Source organism: Schistocerca serialis, chromosome 3 (genome assembly GCF_023864345.2).
Source record: "Schistocerca serialis cubense isolate TAMUIC-IGC-003099 chromosome 3, iqSchSeri2.2, whole genome shotgun sequence".
Taxonomy (NCBI): domain Eukaryota; kingdom Metazoa; phylum Arthropoda; class Insecta; order Orthoptera; family Acrididae; genus Schistocerca; species Schistocerca serialis.
In genome coordinates, this window is record NC_064640.1 from 267,476,389 (window position 1) to 267,499,411 (window position 23,023).

The window sequence follows — 23,023 nt, forward strand, 5'->3', positions numbered from 1 at the left end:
ATACAATACTATATGAAATTTCTTCTTCCATTAAAAGCATTAGTGACTTTCATCCTTGCCCTCACACTCAACTTTTGATGTTGTTTCCTAAGTTTGAATTTTCAGTAGCATAGTGTATTTAGTGGTTAGTTATTTCTACACGTATAATCAACACAGAGCTACACTCAAAGAAAACAGTACACCTCAAATCAAAATCTTCAAATAATACCCTTGACAAGAACTAATGGAATACTGAATTCCATGTGAACCTGCAAATAAAAAGAACCATTTCACAGCAAGAACACACAGTAGTAACTGTGGCATTCTAGGGTATAAACATGTCATGCATGTAATCAAGTTAATAATTTGCAATAAGTGGAATAAATCTCTACTGATGGTGGGCAATATTGTATCTGCCACTCTCCTTCTCCCAATATACGTAACATCTGGGGGCAAAGAGGGGGAGGGGGGGGGGGGGATGGCGGCGGAACACAGTTCAAAAGTTTACTAAAGGTACAAAGGTACAGTCACAACTTTAGTTATTTGAAATGCAAACACATCATATATGAGGGACTGTCAGTACCAGGTTTATTTATACACAATATGATGAGAAAACACTGACAACAAATTTATGGTGTACTGTTAAAATATTGATCTACTGGTTTGAATTCTGTGAATGTGTACTTCAGTGAAAGAAACTTTTATTGTAAGTTTTTCACAAAGAACTGGTATAATCAGTGGTGGACAAATGCATTTTACTCACTAAGCAGTTTTTGTATGTCTGTCTACTCAGGAGCACAAGAATTTCAAAAATGGTTCAAATGGCTCTGAGCACTATGGGACTCAACTGCTGAGGTCATTAGTCCCCTAGAACTTAGAACTAGTTAAACCTAACTAACCTAAGGACATCACAAACATCCATGCCCGAGGCAGGATTCGAACCTGCGACTGTAGCGGTCTTGCGATTCCAGACTGCAGCGCCTTTAACCGCACGGCCACTTCGGCCAGCTACACAAGAATTTAAATCCTTGTTTGTCTATCCAACAAATCATGCAATCGACAGAGACAACTGCAACAATCAAGTATTATTTGACAGGTTAGAGTTGATCAGGCCATATAAAAATGCAATGTCATGAAATTTACCAAGTGGCAAAGAAATTAAACTACCAAAAGCAAGCATAAAAGGTACCTTTGGTGGATGAGAAGCTAAAGATGATAAGAAAACAAATTCATGAACATGACACACAACAAGGAAAAATAAAGTGCTTCAAATAAATAATGATTGGATAACAACCATAAAATCTTGCAAGAACTGAACAGAAGAAAGAGGAGGAGCAGTGACACATGAGATCACCCAAACCAAGAAAATCAGAACACAAAATTAAGCAGAGAACAGAATTAATGCTGCAGGAAAGTTAATGCCAAAATGATACCACAATCAGTCAAGGATGAAGTGAGACACAAATGTGGAGAGAGAAATGTCAGAGTAAAGTTTCCACCTGCAAAACTCTTGTTTCCCAATGTCCAAATAAATTTTATTGCCTGGTGATTACCTAAAATATCACGGCTACATGAAATAATGCAGTGACTGAATTGTAAATGTCTCAATAATAGTACAGTTTGGTCTCATTAGCAAATATTGATGCCACGTTGATACAGTATGCCCTCTAAAACAGAAAAAAAATGGGAACAGGGACTCATTACAGCTTTTTTCATTTGCACATTTTTCCTTCATGATGCGGTTTACAAAATAAAGAAAGATATAAGAAAATAACTACAATTAAATGCATTATTGCTTTTTCACATTAATTAAAAACAAAGAGAACATTTACATGAAAATAAAAAGTTTTCAGTCATACAAAAAACACGTCTGGCAACTGCTACATTTAACTTTCACCTGTGTATGTAAGTAAAGCAACAAATTTTCTATCACAATAACACACAGACTGGGGTAAAAACAAATTACAAAGCTGGAGCAGCAGCAACAGCAGCAGCAGCAGCTCAAGCTTATAAGGCACTTTGTTCCTGTGTGGAGTGATTGGACTTAAAACTACGGAGAGAAGTAAAGGAAGAATTCCAAAAATTCCTTCATTATTGACTGTCAAATCTGTTCTAAATGTGGTTCCCTTTCTGTGAGAACTGTGGCAAAGAGAAACAAATTACTACATCTTTCAATGATGCAGAGCTACAAGATGGCATTTTGTTACACAAAAAACACAATTACAGAGAATATTTAAGTAAACTCAGCATGGATATGATACTTTACTGATGATAAAGTACCACATTTAAAATCTATAACACTCTCAAACCAAAACAAAATCACTGTATATTGTACCTGGTCTACTGATTTCAGTAGCAACGGAAGTGTGAATTATTCACAACCTTATGAAATTTTATGACAGTAAACCAAACATTTTCAAACATAAATGATATAGTGAGCATGTTAATGCGGAAATATGACTAAATTTTATGATAAATGAATATAAGTGGGGGAATAGCAATAGAGTTACTACTCTTTATAGTTGAAATGCAAGAAGTAAGTCTATGGAAAATATGTAAATGTTACAACTGAAGTAAACAGAGCTACCGGCAAAATAATTTAAATATATATAACCAAACTATTTCTCATAAAAGGACAGACTGTTTAACATTAATTAGCCATATTTCCACATGACTGCCACTGATACTTTACAGCAGTGGACCCACAACATATTTCATACATTCTTACCACTATTGTTGTCATCGTTGTTATCATTATCATTGTTACTACTAAAATTACTCTAATTTCAGACACAGCATAATTCCATTCACATTTGTGCTTGATGCTCAGGAGCACATTTATTGCTGGTTTCCAAATATAGAGTAGCTATACAAAATTTTCCTACAGTACTGCAAGGGCTGATTACTACGCAGGTATTCTCAGATCAAAACTTTGTATGACAAGATGACCTCACAAATTTTCAGGTGCTGCAACCTCGATTTCACCAATTCAATCAGCAAACTGATAGGTGTCACCATCCATTCCACCTATCCCGCCAACTGAAATCAACACAAATTAACAGAGATCAGAAGGTGCATTAAGGAAATATCAGTCCTGGCTGCAATTTAAATGTCCCACATTAAGTTTTTAGATATGAGCATCTACTAAACAGACATCAACAAGTTGGCGTGATCTAATGCAAATGCTACATAAAATTCATGGCTGAAATACGTGTCTTCCTCTAAAATGATCAATGAATGTTTTGAACATACATTTTCGTACAACATATATTTAGAAAAGGCAATAAATATTGACCAACCATGTTAAGCTGGATAAAAGACTTGCCTATCAACACACAAGGTGGGATCAGCTCCACCGACAAATAAAAACTAATCACATTCAATCTTTACATACCAGATTTCCTCCTTTACTTGCACTGAGTAAAGAGCACAAAGGAATAGCATACAAGCAAATATAACAGGAAATGGTAGAACAAGAATTAACCATTGTATGTGATAGTTGAGATTCACAAGCTTTAGAAAGCAGTGAGGTGCCACAGAGGGTGGATGCACACGTGCTGCAGGTAGTAATCAAGAGTGACAGTAAGGCTCTCATTCCTTTGTCCAGCTTCCACTTTGTCTTATCCCTTACCTAGTTTTAGCGCTGTAGGATTGTTTAGCATTTTGAATTTGAAAGCTAGCTGATGGCAAACAAAATGAGGTGCTACAGAAAGTACAACTCCCTTAAAGAATTCTTTTCAATTTTTGAGGTTACAACAGGGTGATGCAACTGCTCCTGCCAACATTGTTTTATGCGACACGCAATGTTATGTCTGGCCTTCATAAACCACATGTTAGATTTTCATATTCTCTCACTCACTACACATAAACTATTAGTCCTAAATAAAAAAATGAACAGGACCATGATCTCATGTACCAATCATTTCCTGTCACACATCTGCAAATGTGCACCTCCTGCAAGCTTTTTCGCAAGTAGTTCACTGTGTCATTATGTTTGAGTGATTGAGAGGGCCAGATGTGTTTAGTGACCAGCTGAACACAACACAAAATAGAGCTCATTATAAAACAGCATTTGTTCATTTTTGAGTGTTATGCAAAAGCCCGATTCGTGGAAAACGTGTGTGGAACTATTTGCACAAGAATTGGAGGCTGGAAATGTTTCGGCAAAGCCTCCAGCAAAGTATGCAATGCAAAACTTTGTGGGAAAAATGGCATCAAACAGACTCTGCAAAGATTAAAAATTACTGAGTGAAGAAAATCCTGGAACAAATTCCAATGTAATCTCAACAACATTTTGCTGTGCAAATGGGAACTAAGAAATCATTATGTTTAAACATTAATGAAGAGGACCTGCATATGTATCTGCAAAAATTTACTGCTGTGCATGAGTTATAGCATCCAGGTTAACTTTGATGTGTTAAGTTCCACCGATGGTTTCTGAGCGAAGTGGAATCAGGATTTCTGGATCCTCAGTTTTTCATTTCTTCAGATGAAGCCCGGTTCATCCTATCAGTGTATGTGAACTCAAAGTACATACATTAGAAAATCTCCATCACTACTTTGAAGATCCACTGCATAGTCTCAAGATTGGTGTTTCATCATAATATTTGCTGTCCACATCATAATAAAATTCTTTCGCCAAACTGTTCATACAAACTGATATGTCCAAACACTGCTTAATCCATAGCGGATCAATTCACAGAAGATTAACAACTGGCTGGATATTTTCAGCAAGATGGAGCAACAGCACACACCACCTTGACAACCTCATCTCATATGCATGAAGTGTTCAGTGAGGAGAGGACAATCGGCAGAGACAGTGCAATCTCCTGGAGACATAGATCACTTGATCTATATCCCAGTGATTTTTATCTGTTGGGCAAATGAAAGCGCCAGGTGTACTCAAATAATCCCCACACACTGAAGAGCTGCAGCAGAACATCTAAAATTCTATTGTTGCCACCCCCAGAGCAGAGCTGCTATGTGTGACTCAGTTCTACATCATCACTCAATGGTAGCCATTTCTAGCATCTTCTGTGATGTTCATTAACAAAAGTCAATCCTTTATCCTCTCATTGTAAACATCTTGGTCAGTTTCATTTTGCCCACCCTATGTTTCAGCACATATGTGTCTGTGGATTGAGATCTCATCATCTAAGTTAACCCTATTGTTTGCTTTTCTGTTACGTGTGTGCGTGATTTCGAGAAAATGATCCTTGACTGTGTCAAGGAGCTAAGCCTCCTGATTGTGAATTTTAGTGGTTCCTATACTGAGCTATAGTCACAACGCCATTTTTTAGTACGTGTCTCTAGAGTCATCAAGTAGCTTGCCATATCATGCTTTATTGCTTTTGCTGAGAATTTTGCACACTGATACGCAGTGTGTTTCTTTACAGTATTATTTCCCTTGCCTGGCAGTGGAACATCAATTATATCTAAGAGTATAAAAGGATGAGGGGAGCTCTAGGTCCTTGTGCTACCTCTGACCTAGGTGCGAACACATCAAAGGATTCTACTTCTAGCATATTTTCATCCATCCTTTACTGGCTCAGACGAGATTAAGGACAGAGTTTCAGTTGGAGAATAATAATAATAATAATAATAATTTTTGTAAAGAAAACTTGTGTTAAAATGACATGTTCCACATCATTACAAAATGTCGTATTCATGATCTATGGAACAAGGACTAATGTATGTATGTATGTATGTATGTATGTATGTATGTGCAACTTAAGATAATGCCATTATACCACACCATATTAGAGACTTGCCTTATATTTAGGAACAGGACAAGAATACATTCTACTCAGTTGAACCTTTCAGTGAGTCAAGACAGCCTTTAGGTTTCCTTTGCTTGTGCAGCACATTTTTGTTAGATGTTCTCAATTTTATGTCAACACTTTTAAATATCATAGCTGTTTTGAAGACACGGTTTTATTCAAATGTTTACACGTTTTGACTATATTCTTGGGAGAAATGTTTCTCCTATATTTACAATCTCTTGTTTTGTTATGTCTCTGAAATTTTTCCACAATTTAGTTTCCTGACTTGGACTTAACCATTTACACTACTATCCACATTCTTTTGCAAACAATTTTTTGTTTCACACGTGCTTACATCACTCGATTGCTTTTATCACATGAGAGTCCTTTATCTCCCTTACTGCCTAAGCAAATCTTTATTAGCAATTCAGATGATATAAAAATTAAAATTTCTTTGAAGTATTTTATTAAGAAGCTACGCTGTTTTCAGAGTATACTATCAATTATTTGTAGTATCAACTCGAGAACATCTGGCAGAGGTCTGTTCAAGAAACTACTGCTTCCCAATACATTTATTCCTTGATGATATTTGTCACACATTACGTACATATTTTTCAAACTAACAGCTCAGGTTGTGGAATCAGTACTAAAAGTAAGAATAATCTTTATAAAGATTTAGTCACATTCAGGTGTACATTATGCAGAAACACACATTTTCAATAACTTCTCAGCACCCATAAAAAGTTTAACTACAAAAACATTCACTTGAAGTGGAGCCTAAAGGATTTATTGGTGGTCAACTACTTAATTCAACCAACTAATTTATGTTTTGTTAACAATAGCAAATAACATCACTGTGAGGTAAAATCTGACTTCTACATATCTTTAGTGCAGCAACACGATAAATTTAAATATTTATTGCAAACTGATTGTTTATTTGATCATAAATGGTTACAATGGCCTAAGAATTACCTGATGCATCTCAGTTTATTGTATATTCACATGTTTAGTGACAAGTTTGTTCTTCCTTCTTATATGAAAATATGTTCAAAATTCTTTTGACTTATTCCATACACGACAACCACTTTACTTAGAATCTGTGGAATGGACATAAGCCCATCTCTTTTATTGTAAACTTTCCACTGCGGCTTCACCTGCTTATGTGTTTGACGCATATACGGAACACACCTCCTCTTTCCTCTCTCTGTGTCCATCTCTTCTCCCCCTGTCTGTCCACCTCATTCTCCCATCTCTATCTGTCTATCTCCTCCTCGTCACTCTCATCTACAAGGGGCATGCTATAAATAATGCAACACATCTTATTTCTTGGCTAATTTCCACTGAAAAATACAAAAAACGTTCTAGGACTTTGTGGAAATTTCTGCTACAGGCCCCTATAATTTCATGAAGTTCAGATAGGTGGCAGCACTATAGATAGCCTTCAAAATGACGTCTGTAACAGAAGTGCATTCCAAGCAGAGTTGTCATTAAGTTTCTTTTGGTGGAAAACCAGAGCATTGCAGACATCCAAAAGTACTTGCAGAATGTCTATGGAGACCTTGGAGTGAACAGAAGCACAGGGAGTCATTGGGTGAGGTGTCTGTCATCATCACAACAAGGTTGTACAAACATGTTAAATCTCCCACATGCCGGCTGGGCAACCAGAGTTGTGCTATCCTAAGGAAACTGAAGAAACAAGTTCAGCGTATTCATCACCACAAAAATGCAGACAAACTTCTCCTCCTCCATGACACCACAAGGTCTCGTGTAAGTCTGCCCTTATGAGATCAGCTCACAAAACTTCACTGGACTGTTCTTCCTCATCCACCTGTCTGCCCCAATGAAGGCTGCACTCCACGAGAGGCAGTACTTGGATGATGGGGAGGTTACTGATGCAGCAAGATGTTCGCTCCAACGTTGACCAGTAGTATGTGGGCATACAGGCCCTCCCAGTAAGGTGGGGTACGGCTGTTGGATTGAATGGAGATTTGTTGTAAAACAGGGCTTAGTAACCAAGAGAGTGGGAAATAACATGGTGTACTGGAATCTTGAATAAAAACAACCAGCTTAAAAAAGTGTTGCATTACTTATTGAAAGGCCCTCGCATTATTTACAAGGCTTAAGTACTGTTTTTTTAAGCATTCCCTGATATTTTTTCTTAGCCCCTTAACTTAAAATGCTGAATTATCTCATTTTCATTGTTTTAAGAGAAATTTAAAATCCCAAGTATACTCTGGCGACTTAAGGAAAGACCTTTGAAACAATAAAACACTGCTTTTATCTGTTTCAGTACTGATAGTTGAGTGTTCGGCTGATAGAGAGTGGTACTACATTTGTAGCTTGACTGTTGGGTTTTGGTTGAAGTGGTTACCACCAGTTATCATCTTTACTGTGTGCAACTTTGGACAGTAGACAACAAAACTCTTGCTTTCAGACTGTCTCCTGTATTCTCATTTACACAGTGCTTTCAAAGAAAGATGGCTACAGTGATCTTGAATTTGACATAGAATTTAATGGTCCTGAACGTGAAGAAGAATGTCATGTTACTTCATTAAGTGCTCTAAGTGATGATCATTCATCAGTTGAGTGACAAGTGCTTGCCAGTAGTATGAGATAAATACATCCACTGTGCTCCAGCCAGTTCCTATAAGATTTAAGATCACAGTAAACCATTGTGTAATACACAGTTACACTACACAGAAACTACAAAATGACATCAAGTTTCAGGATATCTTCGTCAAAGTCCAGTGCACAAGTATACTCGAAATTTTATTATTGGTGATCTTCAAAATTTTGTAACTCACTATTTTGAGCTTTGAAAGCTGTCTTTATATGTCTAAATATAATGTCATTCATTATAGGATGTTATTTATTAATAACAAAAATATAATATTTTGGAGCATAACATAAAATATTGTTAAGTTAAGGGGTTAATGGTGAATCTATCGACTTTTATCTGTATTCTCCTGAGGTGGTATCAATGGTTGGGTTACAATGGATCTGAGCTTAGGTATTCTGCTATGATGTTTCCCATATCTGTATATTTGTGGACCCTCCACATCTATTGGATTTTAGTATAAATTGTCAGCTGTCTGTTTCATGTACACAGCAGTAATGTCTTACAATGAAGTGAGTATTTTGAGAGAGGTGCTATGGGCTTAGCTCAATCTAATTCTTTGTGTAATTTCTTGTACTTTCTTCTTGGTTGTCCTTGAAGTGATTCTATTGACTGGTGAAGATGATCAAAACTTTATATCATCTCTTTGCTATAACTTTAATTATGCTGTCTCATGCCTGGAGGAAGCACGTTGCAAGTTATTAACTCTGACGTTGTGTCTTTCTCTCAGTTGTTCAATTCACCATTATATTGTATCTAAATTTTAGTTGAGTTTCTCATGAATAACTTTGATAACAATCACACCAGTTTTTGTTACATACACGCTATGTACGCTGTGTGATCAAAAGTATCTGGACACCCCCAAAAACATACATTTTTCATATTAGGTGCATTGTGCTGCCACCTACTGCTAGGTATTCCATATCAGTAACCTAAGTAGTCATTAAACATCGTGAGAGAGCAGAATGGGGCACTCCACAGAACTCACGGACTTCGAACGTGGTCAGGTGATTGGGTGTCGCTTGTGGCATATGTCTGTACAAGACATTTCCACACTCCTTAACATCCCTAGGTCCACTGTTTCTGATGTAATAGTGAAGCGGGAATGTGAAACGTACAGCACAAAAGCGTACAGGCCTACCTCGTCTGTTGACTGACAGGGACCGCCGACAGCTGAAGAGGTTCGTAATGCGTAACAGGCAGACATCTATCCAGCCCGCACACAGGAATTGCAAACTGCATCAGGATCCACTGTAAGTACTATGACAGTTAGGTGGGAGGTGAGAAAACTTGGATTTCTTAGTTGAGCGACTGCTCATAAGCACACATCACGCCGGTATATGCCAAATGATGCCTCCTTGATGTAAAGAGCATAAACATTGGACGATTGAACAGTGGAAAAATGTTGTGTGGAGTGATGAATCACAGTGCACAATGTGGCGATACCATGGCAGTGTGTGGATATGGTGAATGACCGGTGAACATCATCTGCTAGCGTGTGTAGTGCCAACAGTACAATTCGGAGGCGGTGGTGTTATGGTTGGGTGATGTTTTTCATGGAGGAGGCTTGCACCCCTTGTTGTTTTTCATGGCGCTATTACAGCACAGGTCTACATTGATGTTTTAAGCACCTTCTTGCTTCTCACTGTTGAAGAGCAATTTGGGCATGGTGACTGTATCTTTCAACATGATCCACCTATGGTGGAGTGGTTACACAACAATAAAATCCCTGTAATGGACTGGCCTGCACAGAGTCCTGACCTGAATCCTATAGAGCACCTTTGGAATGTTTTGGAACGCCGACTTCATGCCAGGCCTCAAAGACCGACATTGATACCTCTCCTCAGTGCAGCACTCCATGAAGAATGGGCTGCCGTTCCCCAAGAAACCTTCCAGCACCTGACTGAACATGTGCCTGCGAGAGTGGAAGCTGTCATCAATGCTAAGGGTGGGCCAACACCATACTGAATTCCATCATTACCGATGGAGGGCACCATGAAGTTGTAAGTCATTTTCAGCCAAGTGTCTGGATAATTTTGATCACAGAGTGCATATGGGACTAGCATATATACGACACAAAGGGGCAGTTTTTTTGGCTCCTGTCCATGATATTTCTGTCATTACATATTCATCCTCAGATATTTTTATCATTACATATTCATCCTCAATCTTGTACAATCAATAATGTGTGGTAAAGGAATAAGAAAGAATTAATAAACACTCAGAAGATTCCTACAATGCAAATTAATACATCACACTTACAGCATAAAGGGCACATATGTGACAAAAGAGAAAATTTTGTTAAGAACATAAAACCTTCTCACCCAGTGCAAAATGTACGTTTTAATATTTTGTTTATCACAATTCCATTATCAAAAACCTGACTTTCATGACAAATATGCCAGAATAAATGTACGAAAAAATTTAATGTAAATATGTGGATTAGCTCTTTTGACATGTCTCTGAATGGTACAAATTTTAGATGTGGTTTATGAATTATCTGATGTGGGAGAACCTTAACAGTTGTGAATGATGAGATAAGCAATAAAATTGATGCAATAGCCAAAAATATCCATTGTTCATCAATAGAAAAATAAATTGTGAATCAAAAGATTCAGGTAAGCGTGAGACGAGTGAAAATAATCATTCATGGCTACCTGGACACACAATATATGTATGCAGACTGACAATGTATCTAACATTTTTTCAGAAGCAATATTACAAGTAATTCACAAATTTTGAAACTAACCGCCATGGCCAAAGAGTTATTTCCTGTAAACTTGAAAAACTTGTAAGATTATGAGTCAATTACTTCTACCAAGGCATCAAAAGCAATGAAAATGTCAAGTTACAATTCCATGCCCAGAAAACAGTTGTGTCAGTTGAACATGGTGTTATACTGATTAAATACCTTACAGAAGGTATTATAAAAATCACAAGGACAAACCTAGAGGTTACAATTATGGTTGCAGACAAGCACTGACTTTGGAATGTATTTTGTAGCTTCAGCTGATTATAAGCCTAATGCCCTCTCTTCTTCCCTCACCACCACTACGTTTCATGAGAACATGTTAGTATGACTACAACATATACTTATCATATCCTTCATCTTTACACTTTCTGACTTCTTTCTTGTTTTTCATATGAAGAAAATTTGAAAAGCTATTTTCAAGATGACAATGAGTTGGTGCATGCAAAAGACTATGGGCTTAAAAAGAGTCTAAAAAAGATGCCACTATAGGTGCTTACAATATTCATAAAAGCAAATCATTAAACTGTTTAATATGCAGTAAGTACAAGTCTTTCCTATGTTTAAAATTTCCAGGATATTAGGAGCAAGATGAATTTGGTAACTTCTTCAATCTGTCTTATGCCCCTCTTTAGTACAACAATGAAACACTTTACAAAATGTGTGTGTTAACATGAGGTGCTTACTATATTCCATGCAATATGGGTAGAAATCATCTATCAGCCAACTTGTCATTGATGTGCTACATAAGGAAGAACAGCTCATCAATACTAAATGAATGTGAATCTTGGAATAACACTGGCAGTAAATATTCTAAAGTCGGAAGAGGAGTCAAGGATTGGAATAATTTACCAGAGAATATCCTCAGTCCAATCTCAAACAGCATCACTATATTGACATGCCTCATAAACCAATGGCAAAACATTCTAGTTAAAGGAAAATAGAGTAAGTGCAAAATTATTTCAATCTAATGGATAGTCAATTATTTCATAATGCTAATAGGGGTGTAATATAGTTATATCATATAAAAATGCAATGTTCAGTCCCCTGCAAAAGCCATGTGTGAGCAAAAATCATCCATCCACATTTTAACCTGATTCACAAAAGGGAGATAAAGTACGTGCAAAACAACTGAATAGTAGCACCACTTCTCCTACTCTACTAAGTAAAATTAAAATACATCAGCAGATAAAGCATACTGAGAGAAACAAGCAGGACAAAAAATTCTGTACAGAAGGATCACGGAGTGGGAGGAAGGGGACAGGGTAGAATTACATGATGAGGAACCAAGATTATGCAATCATGCCTTTAAAAAGCTAAACCTCTCCATACAAAATCTATGATTTCTGTGTAGATAACCTGATAAAATCAAACAAGTTATCTGTCACACCAAAAAAAGCTAAATTATCTCCAAAAACACTAAAACATGTTAATCAAAATAGTCTTGCTTTATCAGACAACTTAGCACTAAGGCAAAGTTCAACCAGTATTCAAATGAATACTGTCATAGAAATTGTGAAGAAAACTGGTCTACAAATTTAAGCATCCAAAACATAATAAATTACCAACATTTTATATGTACTGCAACTGCTAAAACCTAGTTGTCAAAATGTAAAAAGAAAAAAAAGTAGTCTGCAGACCTCATTGAAACCAGACGACTAAATCAAGACATTAATTATTTCAAATACTCCATGGATATCTACAATTTAAAAACGTCATAAACTGACTGTATATGGTAGTAACAGAATTCCAAGCATTGTATGCAACAGAATGGACTGCTAGCCTCAAAATGGGAGAAATAGAGGGAATAGAGATGAAGAAAGGGAGAAAAGTTATTTAAATAGTCTGGTGCCAACAAAACTGTAAACTGAAATTACATACTACGAAACAACAAAGAGAAGAGGGATCTACATATTCTACACACATCAAAGCCAAATTTTGACCAAAATGGGGTTGGTAGTCATCAATATTGCACCTTTCCAGGTGGCAAGCAGCAGAATGTCTCCCACACATGGATGGTCCTGGAGAAGTAGAACATCTGGAGTGGAACCAAACTAATAAATAGGTAGTGTCTGTTTTCCATGTTAAAGGTGGCTACAAACAGGCTCTTATCTAGGTAATGGATGGCTGATAATTAATGTAGATGAGAACAACATACTATCCCACAAAATTTAAAAAAATAATTAAAAAGTATTTATGGTGCAGGAAATTCAAGAGGGAGATGTTTACTGACCGCTGACTTTAGAAGACAAGATCCAGCAGAGGAGGAAACAACAGGCAGCAAAATAACATATATCATACCACAACACCCTTGGTGCAAGTGACCAAGGGATATTAGCAAAACTGGAACATGGTACCTCTTAGAGAAATGGTAGCTAGGCATAAGAAGGATTAGCTCGGGCACTCAGTGTGCATGCGTGGGGCTTTAATTCAACATGCCGAGAAGGTTGTTCCAGCAGCTACTGAGAGAAAATGATTCAACTAGCTGCAGACTGTGTCCCACATTGTAACAAACAATACCCGTTGTCTGAGCTCTGTAGTCATACTTACATCATTTAGCGACTGGTAGAGAGTGATGAGAGGTCCATTCTTGCTCACAGAATTTCAACAAAGATCAGAACATGCAGCATTGTCCTTAGAAATGAACATGACCTCCTGGTTCTGAGTTGAGTGAAAGCCTTAAACCAGAGACTTCATTTGTTCTGTAACACCAAACTGTGACTTTCTAGACTAGTGCCACAGGGTTGAGAACTTTTAGGACCGCCTTAAACGGGTCAGGGGTGCACCACACAAAAGGGACATGGGGTGCACAAAAGGTGTTTTTAAGGTGACCCTCAACCAAGTCCAAATACTGATAGCTGTACAAGACGTTGAAGTATCAGCCAAAGCATTTTATCGAACAGAAACTGCACTGAGCCAAAGGTACAAACATTAGTTATAGAATTCAGTTCAAGAAATTAACAAAGAAAAGGCAGTGGTATTCTATGTTGCTCGTTATTTAAGCGATGACTAATAAATAACAAATAAGTATTTGTGTAAACAGAGAACAATCCCTTTATCCATGAATAAATTAGTGCGAATGATCTTCGAATAATGCACATCTCCGCATTATTGGTATTAGAAGAGGTAAGGTAAGTGCTCACAAAGCAATCTTGATGAGCAAATCTACAAACAACAAGAAAGTTTTCTAAAACTTCCACATGAAATGTGCTGTTTTATGGGAGCACTGCTGCAAGTACGGCTGCTCGACGACTGATGCCGCCTTAGGAGAAACATTACTTATCTAACTGCAACTTCTGCACTCCTGGCCTCATCACTTCCAGTCACTGAATTTTTGCGCGGTGCAGGCCTAGTAAATCTAGGACCTGCGATTGTCATGCTCCAGCTTCTTTAAGCAGTTACTTTAATATATGATACATTCACATAGTATACTATTATATTAAAGATATATATCAAGATATGTTGCAGCAGTAATATATATATATATATATATATATATATATATATATATATATATATATATATATATATATATATATATATATAAAAAATCAAAGGGCCTCCCCCCCCCCCCCCTCGGGGCTCGACTGTAGACACGGGTATAGGTACATCTTATTATTTGTCCACAATGCTTTTGGTTCTTAGGACGAGGAATCATCGCAAAATAAATGAGTCAGAGACTGTATCTGTATGGGTTAAAGGAGCTCTTAACTGTAGCAAGATTAAAGTTGTTGGAGATGTCACACATTATTATAGAAATTAGAATAAATTTCCATTCCTGTTACCTGTCCTTCATCCGTATCTCTATCAAATAAAAAATTATATTAAACAGCAAAAAAAGAACCCCAGTGGGTCGTGGTTAAGGACCCATCCCAAACATCCCTGTTACTGAATCACCAACAAACACTGACACCTACCCCCATCTTTGATTACATATACGAGGGTAATCATAAAAGTAAGGTCTCCTATTTTTCTATAAGTCCGTAGACCATTTTATTTCTACAATGGTTTACATCAGTTTACAGCTTGAACATTTAGCTATTTTTTAACATAATCACAATTTCTGTCGATGCATTTTTGTGGACACTGTGGCAGTTTTTGTATGCCCAATGTCATACCATCTCGCTGCCATGCTGTTCAGAAAGTTATGAACCTCTTCTTTCACCTCGTCATCAGAGATGAATCGCTAGGATCACAATTAATGCTGACAGGTACTGTGAGACTCTGAAAGAACTCAAACGGGCAATTCAGAACTGGAGAAGAGGAATGTTGAGCAAGGGCGTACACATTCTCCATGACAACACTTGCCCACTCATCGCTCAGCAAACCGTTGCTGTCCCGCAACAGTTTCAGTGGAACATGCTCACCCACCCACCCTATAGTCCTGACTTGGCGCCCAGTGACTATTGCCTGTTTCCTAGGTTAAAAGAACATTTGGCCGGAAAGTGATTCAGCTCTGATGACGAGGTGAAAGAAGAGGTTCATAACTTTCTGAACAGCATGGCGGCAAGCTGGTATGACATGGGCGTACAAAACTGCCACAACGTCTACAAAAATGCATCGACAGAAATGGTGATTATGTTGAAAAATAGCTAAATGTTCAAGCTGTAAACTGATGTACACCATTGTTCAAATAAACAGGTCTATGTACTTATATATAAAAAACACAGGAGACCTAACTTTTGGGATTACCCTCATATGTATGTTCCTGCTGCAGCATATTCTGACATATATCTTCAATATAATAGTATACTATGTGTATGTATCATACATTAAAGTAGCCACTTAATGCAGCTAGAGCTCTTAAAATGGCGTCAGTCATCGAGCAGCCGCATTTTCAGCTGTATCAACAGACTTAAAGAATGCCACATTATTATAGGAGGAGAAGGCGTTCGCGCCTGACAGTGTATTAAGCTGTCAATAACATTCGGATTAATACTAAGAACAGTGTACAAGTGATTTTGCACGGCCATTCAGTGTTTGCGGATGTGTACTGAATTTCATGCTTATGAATGCAGACGTGCTTTGTGAAGGTAAGAGTTTGACAAAGAGTATATATATAAAACAAATCATTCTTTCCACGAAGGATATATTGATGTACCACAATAAGTCACAAATGTTAAAGATTATTAATCTTATGATATTAATTTATTAAATTTTGAGACCCTAGTGCTTATCATCATGCATCAAGACAGACAAATTGCTCAAACATGATTTAACCTGCTAACACTTTTAACTAGACTGCCATTAATTCTTGAGATGCCATGGTCTTCATTAGCTTCAGAGAATATGCCTACTGCAGCTAGTAGCATAAGTGGCAGAAATAATGTTTAAGTGATTTAGGCCTTGATGTCTGATAATGAGCGCTAGTGACTCGAACCACATCAGTAATAATTTAATGTCATAAGATAAATAATCTTCAACATTGTGTCTGGCTGCAATACATATACAATGATGAGCTAAAACATTATGGCCACTGCTGCCTGGGGGCATTGCAGGCTCATGAAATAAGTACAGCACAGATGAATGGAGAATCATTCAAGCAATGATAATGGTTGAAAATGGAGACATACACTGACATGAGAGACTTTGACAAAGAATATCAAACCTAGTAAGCTGTTCACATGCTACTGTCATGAGCATCTATAAAAGTGGTTGAAGGATGGTGAAACCATATGCCAGGAATGGCCAAAAACTCAACTCACATGCAGTATTCATGCACACGTGCAAATCTCTCTCATTTGATTCCAAACTTCCCACTATATGGTGCCACATTGTCTGAGCAGGAAGAGGAGACGGCAGGAGGAGGGGGGGGGGGGGGCTGGGAACGCATCACATGCAGTGTTGTTTCATATTTCTTTTTTTTTTTCACACTACAAAGACATAATAAAAGTTATATCTCACACTAAAGACAACAAAATTCCAAAATTCATATTTGGCACAAATTTTCAGCATACATACAGACACAGACAGTTTCACAGATTTTCCTCACTCAGGTTGCCATGTAATTGTGACTTACTTAGTTCCGTAATTAAATAATGCCTTTCACGCACATATATTGATCAAAACATTTATATCATGTTTGCAACCTCATTACGAATATGTGGCGACTCATCCCCAGCAAAACAATGTAATACTCCTGCACACTTTGAACATAAAAGAATTTGTCTTTTAAACAGGAATTACATCTGGAGATGTGCAAAGACATGTTTCACTAAAATGGCAACTGGTCTCAACAACATCTCAAAAGCAGGTGTAAAAATGGCAGCATCCTCAAATGTTTTATTTCTGTAATTCTTTCAGTGCCATAATGGATTGTTCAGAATTAACAGTTTCTTTAACATCAGTGAGATTAGGGAAACAGACAGTGCTCCTTATAAAAGTTGTCTCTTCCACAATCAATTTTCTTTTTAAATGGATTCACTTTCATCACAAAATCAGAAGGATTTTGGTTCTCACCTTGCAATGTCTTACTGAGGGCAGTCTGCAGTCAACTTTACTTAAAATGTGGGGTCTGCAATCCATTCTCGATCTTTTAATTTTTGTTCTTGCTTTGCTTTTTCCTTCATAAATTTAACAACAGCATATCTTAAAAACTCATTCCCAGCATGTTCTTTCACTTAAATTTGGAAATTTGTGGTAAGATCTTATGGGACCAAACTGCTGAGGTCATTGGTGGTGGTGGTTAGTGTTTAACGTCCCGTCGACAACGAGGTCATTAGAGACGGAGCGCAAGCTCGGGTTAGGGAAGGATTGGGAAGGAAATCGGCCGTGCCCTTTCAAAGGAACCATCCCGGCATTTGCCTGAAACAATTTAGGAAAATCACGGAAAACCTAAATCAGGATGGCCAGAGACGGGATTGAACCGTCGTCCTCCCGAATGCGAGTCCAGTGTGCTAACCACTGCGCCATGAGGTCATTGGTCCCTAAGCTTATACACAACTTAATCTAACTTACGCTAAGGACAACACACACACACACACACACACACACACACACACACACACACACACACACACACATGCCCGAGGGAGGACTCTAACCTCAGACGGAGGGAGCAGTGTGGACCGTAACAAGGTGCCTCAGACCATGTGGCTTCTTTCACTTAAACAATGCACTTTGCAGTAATATACAACTTCTCCACACTCTTTGTTCAATGTCATCAAAAACTGTTGAAACTGACAATGTAATAAAGTGCGTACCTTCAGAAGATTTACTATTCACACCAGTAATTCCATCATGTGTTCCACATCTGCATATTTAACACAAAGTGCTTCTCGATGTATAGAAAACTGAATTCTGTAAAAAATCATCTGTTGATAATTATCAACTAAGTCTTTAAATTCTTTCTGCATGATGTTTTAATGCCATTTCATAGCAAATTTGCAGTACCCAGAACTGAAGAACGTTGTGCCAGCCAAAATAAGCCACACCAAATGCTAGAAGAAAGTGATGCACTGCACCGTTAAATGAAATGTAGCACCATACCAAGAGGGACCAACAAAGGCCAAGACATACCGAGACCAGCCAAGCTCTGTCCTACACGTGAGCAGCAAATTGTGCAAGTGTGAAGTTTGCACACCATGGCCAACCCTGCGATAACCACACCTCATCACAGAATTTGGAGGTCAGGGGGCTTGCCAATTCCGTAAAGTAGGTTTGAAAGCAAGCTGTGGCAGATCTGATGAAAGAGTAGAATGCTACTGCAATCAACAGTGTTTCAGGGCACACCATTCAGCACACAATGTTGAACATAGAGCTCTACAACAGATGACCCCATTATATTCGAATGATGACCCACTGACATGGTTACTTACAATTGCAGTGGGCAGAAGATCATCAGGATTAGACCATGGATTAATGGAAATGTGTTGCCTCATCAGATGAATCGCAGTTCTTGTTGCACCAGGTGGACGATCCTGTCCAGATACACGATTATCGTGGTGAATGGCTGCTCAAAACATTCATCATGTAGGTTGGTCAGGGCAGAATTAAGATGCAGGAGCATTCACCTGGGCTTCCATGGTATCTGTAGCAATCGAAGACACCACAACAGCTGTGAATTATGTGAACATTATTGCACAGCACCTGTGACCCTTCACGCTTAATGCCTCCTTCAGTGACTTTTTATTTGCCTTGCAAGTATATAGCATGTTTGGAACTTGTACTGTTGACAGACACTATGTATAGACACTGATACATAACAGGCACTACCAGGGACACCATCATCACTCATTGACAGCATGCACAACAGCAATGGTGGCCCTGCATTCAACGGAACTTGCTTGCATCCATGGGTCATGTGTCCATCAAGTGCCCACAGATATTCCTCAGGCTGCTGTGTATTTAAGTGGCTGCTCAATCTCCAGCATGCAGCTCTTCATTCACTTCTAGGCCAAGCACCAGCATTATCCTGTGGCCCATCTGTTGGAGCTTCTCGCTGAGTCTATGCGGCACTGCAACCACCAAGTGTGACACTCCACATCAAGTGACCAGAAATCATCATTCCTGCTTCCTCCAACCCTTGGCTTCCCACGACACCATGCCAACGTACCAATAGTGCTACTGTGAAACATTTGACTGTGTACTTGTGCAAGTGTGATCACTCAACCGACATAACTACAGACTTCGATTTTGTTCCTCATATGATCAAGGATGATCATTTCAGCTGTTATTCCATTTGATGTTGAACTTGGATTTGTTGTGATGCTGTAATAAAAGTGTACTTAAAGGCAACCTGGGAATCATCACTCGTCAATCTCTCATGTGTGTGCAGTTACATCTAAGGACAAAAGTTGGTGATGAGGGTAAAAGCAGCATTTCCCAGCACTGTCACCTGGCTTCTCAGCAATTGGACCTGGCTCCCGCTGTGTCCAGCCTGGTCGCTGCCCCATGGCTGAACTCGATGCTGCCCCAACCACTTCAAGAAGTTGCAGCCCTGGTTGGCCATCCTAGCAAACACATTGGAACACTTAGTGTCTCTCCTTCTGGTTAACTTATGACACATGCTTTTTCTTGACTCCGTTGGTGCTTCATCATTTCTCCTTCCCACAGTGTGGATCTTTCTTGTGCCCTCGTGCAAGCCACTTTTGTTGCTTTGTTCATGCAGTGTAGATCCTTCTTGTGTCCATACGCATGCCATCTTTTCCATTTCTCTCTCATGCCCCTGTGTCAGTTTCTTTTGTGGCCTTTTTCACATTCCTCAAGTTTTTTTCTCTACTTGTCTTTTCCGCTCCCAGGCTCCAAAGTATGAAATACTGCTCAGTGTCTTTCATAATTCTGTGCCATTATTTTAATGTTTCTGGGCCTTTTTGGTTGTCCTTGTTTCTGTGCCCATGGCACTCCTATAACTCGACTCCATCTCCACCCTCAGGACACATCCTTTCCACTTTTTCTGCTGTTTTCACACATTTCATTTCTGGTGATCACTGCACCATGACACTGTGACTGTCGCATTGATGTGTTTCTGGCAGCAACACTAGCTGAGTTCTGCCTCCCAATGCCATCAGCATTCCAACAACTTTAAGCTGTCCATCACACTGTCATGTTTGCAGCATCCGCATTGGCCGAACTCTGCTTCCCAGTGCCAATGGCACCTGCTGACACCACACTGTTGCATTGCACATAGTGTCAGCAGTCTCACTGGTCCAGGTCTGTCTCCCAGAGGAAATAGCACCCCATTTCCATTGTACCTTCACACCATCAGCTGAACTAGTCGAGCACACTTTCCCAGTGCCACTGGTGCACTGTCAACGGCCACACTATTGCACGGGTGGTCGAACTGGTCATGCCTTATCTCCCTGTGCCAGTGCCTTGTCAGCCATCACACCATCAGCTGCACTAATCAAGGACTGTCCCCCCAATGCTGCTGGCACCCCATTGGCACCAAGTACGCCACTGGTATCTTTGCTTCTCATTGTCCACATTGGTCTAGCACTGTCTTCTACTCCCGCTGGTACCTGCCAATGTCTTTGCTCCACTGACTGGTTCCATGGATTTCCTCATCTGTATTTAGCAGTGTATGTGCATCTCACAGATTGACTCCATCAGTCACCAGGTTTGCTTCCACTGGTCACTGGCTGCTCCTCTCTAACCTTGTGATCGCTCCTTCCAGGATTGCTCCACCAGCCGGTCACATATATCTGTACCTCTAGTGCTAGAATTCTGCTGCATTATTTTTTTTTTTATTTCAGACTAGCATTACACCTCCTTTTTTTGCAGCCAGGCCCAGGCTACCCACTGCCTTGTGGACACCACTTCACAACCTCGGTCCCTGGTCTGGGAGGACAGGTTCACAGCCACCAAGAGCTCCCCTTGCCTATGGATATCCTCTGCATTGACCCAGGGGAGGCACCTCTTCTGGCAGATGCCCACAGGCACTACAACCTCCTCCTTCAGTAGGCCCCACCATCTCTGGCCCAAAGGACGGATTGCAGGAACTTTTGGTTGGTGTCAAGCTGGCTCTGCCAAATTTTCCTTAAGGGAGAATAAAGATCTAGTATCTACCCATTGGTCAGCTACTCCTGTTCTGGCACAATGCCTGTGTTCAACCACAGACATTTTTCTTTTTTTCCTTTGGAGACTGTTTATGCACCTCTCTAGTACATCACATGTACTCACTGTTTGCACACTGATCCATAACAGGTGCCACCAGTGGTATCATCACTGCTCACAGGCAGTGCGCACAGTATCAACAGCAGCACTGCATTAGAGGGAACTAGCTTACATCCACAGGTCACATGTCTGCCAAGCACCTGTGGATATCGCTCCACCTACTGTGTGTTTAAGTGGCGGCTCAAACTAAAGATGGCAGCTCTTCATTCACCTCCAGCCCAAGCACATCCTGCAGCCCATCTGTTGAAGTTTCCCACTGAGTCTACACCACACCATGACCTCCTGGGATGATACCCCACATCAATCAGCCAGCAATCTTCATCAGAGCCTCCTGCTTCCTCCAATCCTTGCCTTCCCAGGACACCCTGCCACTGTATCAGTAGTGCTACTGGGAAACATTGACTGTGTGCTTGTACAACTGTAATCATTGGACTGACATCCCTACAGACTTCAATTCTGTTAATCATATGATCAAGGACGATCATTTCAGTTGTTATTATGTTTGCTGTTGCAGTTAATTTTGTTGTAATAAAAGAGTACTTAAACACAATGTGGGAATCATCACACACCAATCACTCACGTGGGTGCAGTAACAACTAAGGATACAAAACTGATGGCATTCCAGAAGGATAACTGACTGAATCACAAATCCAGTATTATGTTGCAATGGTTTGAGGAGCATTACAGTGAACTCACATTATAACTTCTGCCACAAAATTCAGCTGATTTTAACTAGATGAAACATATCAGAAAGACTATCAGGCACCAGCTATGCCCACAAACCACTGCCCGTAATTTATTGCACGACCTGTGTATAGAGCAAACCCATGCTACACAAAAATCACTGCTTTCGAGAGGTGGATCAACATGTCATTAACCAAATGGTCACAATGTTCTGTTTCATCAGTTTAAATATCCTTTATTATAACACAGTTATGGAAAACTAATCTACCAATGCTCATTCTTTCCATACACCATTTGAGAATGGAACAAGGAAAAAACTTAATACATGGTACAACAGAAAGCATTCATGTCATGCATGACTTTCTGCATATAGTTAAGAGTGCAAAACAACTCAAAACTATTGGAAAACCTGAAAGATACAACTTCCACCAGTTTTTTGTCACATTTGATACTTTTAAAATTGGGAGTGTTTCATTTTTGAGCTAAATAGGAAAATGGGTAACTAAAAATTTCAGAAGTGGTATACCTTACATCTGTTTTTGAGACCATTTCCATTTGCCATTTCAGTTGAGGTGGTCATGTGCGTTTGCAGATGAAACTGGTGAATTTGCAGTGTAA

At 39.1% G+C, this 23,023-nt stretch overlaps 1 protein-coding gene across 1 annotated transcript in view; it reads right to left on the reverse strand.

Annotated features, from left to right (window-relative positions):
• Positions 1-2,384: 2,384 nt before the first annotated feature.
• LOC126470781 (uncharacterized) overlaps positions 2,385-23,023 on the reverse strand; it is a 445,574-nt gene continuing 424,935 nt past the window's right edge. Inside the window, exon 12 of the mRNA XM_050098790.1 lies at positions 2,385-3,018. The gene's annotated coding sequence lies outside the window, so the exon portion shown is untranslated. The remainder of the gene's footprint in view (positions 3,019-23,023) is intronic.